General features: G+C 32.4%; 1 non-coding gene across 1 annotated transcript; it reads right to left on the bottom strand.

Annotated features, from left to right (window-relative positions):
* Positions 1 to 2,980: 2,980 nt before the first annotated feature.
* On the bottom strand, positions 2,981 to 3,087 carry LOC144375538 (U6 spliceosomal RNA). The gene has a single exon (XR_013435605.1). It is a non-coding gene; the product is annotated as a U6 spliceosomal RNA (small nuclear RNA).
* Positions 3,088 to 6,764: the final 3,677 nt, after the last annotated feature.

Here is a 6,764-nt window from a genome sequence, read left to right on the forward strand (position 1 = left end):
ATGGATTTCCAGCTTTCCCAGCACCATTTGTTGAAGATGCTATCCTTCCTCCATTGCATGCTTTTAGCCCCTTTATCAAATATAAGAAAGTTGTAGTTTTGTGGGTTGGTTTCTGTGTCCTCTATTCTGTACCATTGGTCCACCCGCCTGTTTTGGTACCAGTACCATGCTGTTTTTGTTACTATTGCTCTGTAGTATAGTTTGAAATCTGGAATCGCTATACCACCTGATTCACACTTCCTGCTTAGTATTGTTTTTGCTATTCTGGGTCTTTTATTCTTCCATATGAATTTCATGATTGCTTTCTCTATTTCTACAAAAAATGCCGTTGGGATTTTGATTGGCATTGCATTAAACCTATAGAGAACTTTTGGTAATATCGCCATTTTGATGATGTTAGTTCTGCCTATCCATGAACAGGGTATATTTTTCCATCTTCTAAGGTCTTCTTCAATTTCTCTCTTTAGGGTTCTGTAGTTTTCATTGTATAAGTCTTTCACCTCTTTTGTTAGGTTGATTTCCAAGTATTTTATTCTTTTTGAGGATATTGTGAACGGAGTGGTTGTCCTCGTGTCCATTTCAGAGGATTTGTTGCTGATATACAGGAATGCCTTTGATTTATGCGTGTTGATTTTATAACCTGCCACTTTGCTGAATTCATTTATTAGCTCTAACAGTTTCTTTGTAGACCCTATTGGGTCTGCTAGGTATAGAATCATGTCATCTGCAAATAGTGATAATTTAAGTTCTTCTTTTCCTATTTTTAAGCCTTTAATTTCTTTTGTCTGTCTAATTGCTCTGGCCAGTGTTTCGAGAACTATGTTGAACAGAAGTGGTGAGAGAGGGCATCCCTGTCTTGTTCCAGATTTTAGAGGGAATGCCTTCAATTTTTCTCCATTCAGAATGATGCTAGCCTGAGGCTTAGCATAAATTGCTTTTACAATGTTGAGGTATGTTCCTGTTATCCCTAGTTTTTCGAGAGTTTTGAACATAAACGGATGCTGTACTTTGTCGAATGCTTTTTCCACATCTATTGAGATGATCATATGGTTCTTATTTTTAAGTCTATTGATGTGGTGAATAACATTTATTGATTTCTGTATATTGAACCAGCCTTGCATACCAGGGATGAATCCTACTTGATCATGGTGCACAATTTTTTTGATATGTTTTTGTATCCGATTTGCCAGAATTTTATTGAGGATTTTTGCATCTAGGTTCATTAGAGATATTGGTCTGTAGTTTTCTTTCTTTGAAGTGTCTTTGTCTGGTTTTGGAATCAGGGTGATGTTGGCCTCGTAGAATGAATTTGGAAGTTCTCCCTCTTTTTCTATTTCCTGAAATAGCTTGAAAAGTATTGGTATTAGTTCCTCTTTAAAGGTTTTGTAAAACTCTGCTGTATACCCATCCGGTCCTGGGCTTTTCTTAGATGGTAATCTTTTGATGGTTTCTTCTATTTCCTCAATTGATATTGGTCTGTTTTGGTTGTCTATATCCTCCTGACTCAATCTGGGCAGATTATATGACTTAAGAAATTTATCGATGCCTTCACTATCTTCTATTTTATTGGAGTATAAGGATTCAAAATAATTTCTGATTATCTTCTGTATTTCTGAAGTGTCTGTCGTGATCTTGCCTTTTTCATCCCTTATGCTAGTAATTTGAGTTCTCTCTCTTCTTCTCTTCGCTAGCATGGCTAAGGGTCTGTCAATTTTATTTATCTTTTCAAAGAACCAACTTTTAGTTTTGTCAATTTTTTCAATTGTTTCTTTTGTTTCGATTTCATTAATTTCAGCTCTGATTTTAATTATTTCTTGCCTTCTACTTCTGTTGCTGTTGCTTTGCTCTTCTTTTTCTAGGATTTTGAGATGAAGCATGAGATCATTTATTTGTTGGTTTTTTCTTTTTTTAAGGAATGAACTCCAAGCAATGAATTTTCCTCTTAGAACTGCTTTCAATGTGTCCCATAGATTCCGATATGTTGTGTCTGTGTTTTCATTAAACTCTAAGAATTTTTTAATTTCCTCCTTGATGTCTTCTAATACCCATTGATCATTCAGTAACCTATTGTTCATTCTCCAAGTGATGCATGATTTTTCCTTGCTTCTTTTATCGTTGATTTTTAGTTTCATTCCATTATGATCAGATAAGATGCATGGTATTATCTCTGCTCCTTTATATTGTCTAAGAGTTGCCCTGTGACATAATATACGATCTATTTTTGAGAAGGATCCATGTGCTGCTGAGAAAAAAGTGTAGCTGCTTGATGTTGGGTGGTATATTCTATATATGTCAATTAAGTCTAGGTTGTTAATTGTGTTATTGAGTTCTATAGTTTCCTTATTCAACTTTTGTTTGGAAGATCTGTCCAGTGGTGAGAGAGGTGTGTTGAAGTCTCCCATGATTATTGTATGGTGGTCTATTAGACTCTTGAACTTGAGAAGAGTTTGCTTGATGAACACAGCAGCACTGTTGTTTGGGGCATATATATTTATGATTGTTATGTCTTGTTGGTGTATGGTTCCCTTGAGCAGTATGTAGTGTCCTTTTTTATCCCTTTTGATTAACTTTGGTTTGAAATCTATTTTATTTGATATGAGTATGGACACTCCTGCTTGTTTCTGCAGTCCATATGAGTGATATAATTTTTCCCAACCTTTCACCTTCAGTCTATGTATATCCTTTCCTATCAAATGCGTCTCCTGTAGGCAGCATATTGTTGGGTCTTGTTTTGTGTTCCATTCAACTAGCCTGTGTCTCTTAATTGGTGAGTTTAAGCCATTAACATTTAGGGTTATTATTGAGATATGGTTTGTTCTTCCAGCCATATTTGTTTATTAATGCTGCTAAACCTGATTTGTTTTCCTCTTTGATTATTTTCCCCCCTTTACTGTCCTACCTCCCACTGTTGGTTTTCATTGTTGTTTTCCATTTCCTCTTCCTGTAGTGTTTTGCCAAGGATTTTTTGAAGAGATGGTTTAAAAATATGGAACGCTTCACGAATTTGCGTGTCATCCTTGCGCAGGGGCCATGCTAATCTTCTCTGTATCGTTCCAATTTTAGTATATGTGCTGCCGAAGCGAGCACCAGTGATTTTATTTTCCTCAGTACATTTGAATTATTAACTATTGTCTTCTCATCTAAACTGAAGGACTCTTTACAGTACTTCTAGTAAAACATGTCTTCTAGAAGTTATTTCTCATTTAAAGTTTATTTAAGAAAGTCTTAATCCATGTTAATTTTTTAGGGCCACTTTATTTTTATCTTATGGAGTTTCAGTTGACATTTTTTTAATTTCAAAAGTTCAAATATATGTTTCCACTAACTTTCTTTTTTTCCTCCCTCTTTTCCCTTAGTGCTAAGGGTTGAACTCAGGGCTTCACTCATGCTGAGTAAGTTCACTACCAAACTAAAATCCCAGCCTTTCCCCTCCCGTTAACGTCTATGACTGCAAAATCACTGGTAGGAATTTAATTTTTTAAATTAATTAATAAATTAATTTTAATTATGTATATATGACAGCTGAATACATTTTGATTCATTGTATACAATTGCAGCAAAACTTTCATTTCTCTGGTTGTACATGACATAGCATCGCACCATATGTGCAGTCACACATGTACCTAGGGTAATGATGTCCATCTCATGCCACCATTTTTCCTGCCCCTAGATGACCTCCAATAGGTGAGTGAATAAAGAAACCATGGTGTATATACACAATGAAATATTACTTAGCATAAAAGAGAATAAAATTATGTTATTGGCAGGTAAATGGATGGAATTGGAGAATATCATGCTAAGCGAAGTAAGCCAATCCCTCCACCAAGAAGGAATTCCATTGTTATTTTTACTGAGTGTCCTTTGAACAGGATCAGTTGTTACTTTCTGCTACTAAATTACCTTTTTGTTTTTGACTTTGAAGACTTTGGCACTGATGATTCTAAGCTTGTGTTTCTGTGTTTATCTTATTTAAAGCAGGTTGACTTTCTCTCGGATAGTTAGATTAATGTTTTGCATCAGTGTGAAAAAATGTGAGTACTATTTTTTCAAATTTTATTTTCTATTCTCTGCACTATAAAATTTTATTTTCTATTCTCAAAATCAAAACATGGCAATTCTAGAAATTGGTTTGCTTGCTCTGACACAGCAACAACAGTTACTGTGACTGTCCTGGTATTTTGAAAGTTGTGAAAATTTGATTTTGACAATTTCTATCAGTGGTTTTGATTGCTTATAAAGGTATAAATTTTTGAAGGTTTTTATTCTGCCATTCCAGATTGATTCCTGCTAAGTTTTATTTTTTAGTTTTAGTTTGCTTTTTCTTGTGCATGTTAATAGTGCTCTCTATTACTTGAATATAGTTGTTGGATAGCAATAATTGTTTCAATATAATTTGATTCATTCTGTTACTCTTTTTTATGCTACATACATTTTGGCTTTTTGATATTTCTTTAATTTAAATTCTTTCAGATAGTATATATATATTTTAATGTCTTCACAGTAATAAAATCTATTTTTATTTAAGGTCACAATTTCTGCTTAAAGGAACTTAAAAAAAGAATATTATTTTTAAATTATGAAATATACATTTTTTAATATTCAGTCCTAAGAATGAACTAGTATCTATTAGTTCTTTATTTTATGACAAATGCTTCTGTACAAATGCTTCTATTGGACCACCTTGTACTGTTTGCTTTATATTTATATGTACCTAATCTAGTTTTGTTGTATGCTTCATATAAAAAAGTCATTGTATGAGTAAAAGATCTTGACCACTAGTTTATTTTTGTGAACAAAATTAATGATGCAGTACATTAATATTTTTTCTCTTAACTTTGGTAATTTTGAAAAGTTATATATAGTAGCTATAATTTATTGAGTTTTTACTATAAGAACCTAGTAAGTCATCCCATTACATTCTTTAGTTCTTATCATTTTTATTCAAAATAAGAGGAAATGACAAAATGTAGACTATCAGAAATTCAACTTTTGACATCAACACAGTTGGTATGTATGGAAGGTAAGATTTACTTCTGATCCTCTCTGACTCTGATGCCTATACTTTAATAAGTATCATTTCTGACCCTCCAGGGATTAATGACTTGCACTATCCAAAGGAGAATGTTCATAGCAAAAATGACTATTGATTCTTTTTCCTTTTTTTTCCCATTTACTTAAATCCATAGTGAAGTGTTAGGGAAGTATCACATAAAAAATATGAAGAGGAATTAGGAAATCCCTAGTTCATTCTCACATAGATGTCTAACCGTGAGTGAGGTTGTGAACAATGAATGCCATTGTAGTTAGTTCAGAAAAATAGCTTCATCCTTAAACATATATCACTAGAAGCTAGAACATTCTTTTGTTCAAATTGTGTAGAATTGCCATATTTTCAAGAGGATTACTACCATGTGTTTTCTAAATTTTATCCAAAGAGTCATATTATTAGGTAGAATTTATAAAAGAATCAGCAGGCATCATTTGAGATTGTGCTGATTAATTTTGAATATGCTGCAATAACATTGCTGGATACTTAAGGGTTAGGCTTCACATGAAGCATTATTAAGATTTCTTAACTCTGTAGGTGGCTTACACAACCCAAGAGTATTTATAAGCATCTATCTTTGTCTCTTTCTCTATCTATATATAACAGTATTATGAAATATATTAAAAACACTCAGTTATTATAGCATTCAGAAATTTTCACAGAACCCAAATATAAATGTATCATTTTATACTTAAAGTCACTAACCTTTATTCAGATGGCTATTAACCATTATACTCACAGCATTGCTTGAAATATGTTTCTTTTAAGCTTTTAAAAAAGGTTGAACTTACATATTCTAGACCTCTACAGCATATATTCTTTGAATCATAAACGTGTACCTAATACCACCATGGTTCCTACAAACATTCACTATCAAGGAATGGAGAAAAGCTGGTTAAAATACGAAGTAGCTGTAGACTCTACATTGTGGTTTTAAATTTCATCAGTATCATTCATGGTATTATACTAATAATATTCTGATATTTTATTATGCTGCATGAATTTATTTAGACTTATTAAGCACGTTTTCAATAATAATCCCTCAAGCTCAGAGGAAACTATGACAGATGTAACTACATCTATCTCAAAGGCCAAGAAACTAAAGCATACATATGAAGATATATAAGTGTGTTTGAACTTAGTAATGAAACCTAGGCCTTAATTTTTTAGAGTTTTTTTTTCTTTTTTCTTTTTTTTTTCACGTGACAGTAGAATGCATTTTGACATATAATACATACATGGAATGTAACATGTTCTAATTGGGATCCCATGTCTTGTGATTGAACATGATGTGGTAGGTCATAAATTTTCAACTATGCTCTTCTTATATAATTATATATACACATGCACACATGAATAAATATATGCACATGATTATTTTCAATATGCATGTATAAATATATACAAACTATAAAATTAATGCACACTTCAATTCATTTAAATCTGCTATTATACTTAATAGTTAATATATTTAAACTAATATTAATGTTTAGCATAGAATAATATTAATATTTAGAATGTTTAGGATACTAGAAAAGCGGAGAAATAAGATGATTGCTAAGACAGAGGCTAATGGATTGGCTCTGACATCTCTAATTTGTTTTAAAAAGCTGTAGCAAAGCACATTGAAGCTTTGTAATCAGAACCTCTAAATCTATACTGGGAAGAAGGACATTTGAAATAAAAGATTTAAAGGAGCCAAGAATCTTGAAGTAGG

Source organism: Ictidomys tridecemlineatus, chromosome 2 (assembly GCF_052094955.1).
Source record: "Ictidomys tridecemlineatus isolate mIctTri1 chromosome 2, mIctTri1.hap1, whole genome shotgun sequence".
NCBI classification, from domain to species: domain Eukaryota; kingdom Metazoa; phylum Chordata; class Mammalia; order Rodentia; family Sciuridae; genus Ictidomys; species Ictidomys tridecemlineatus.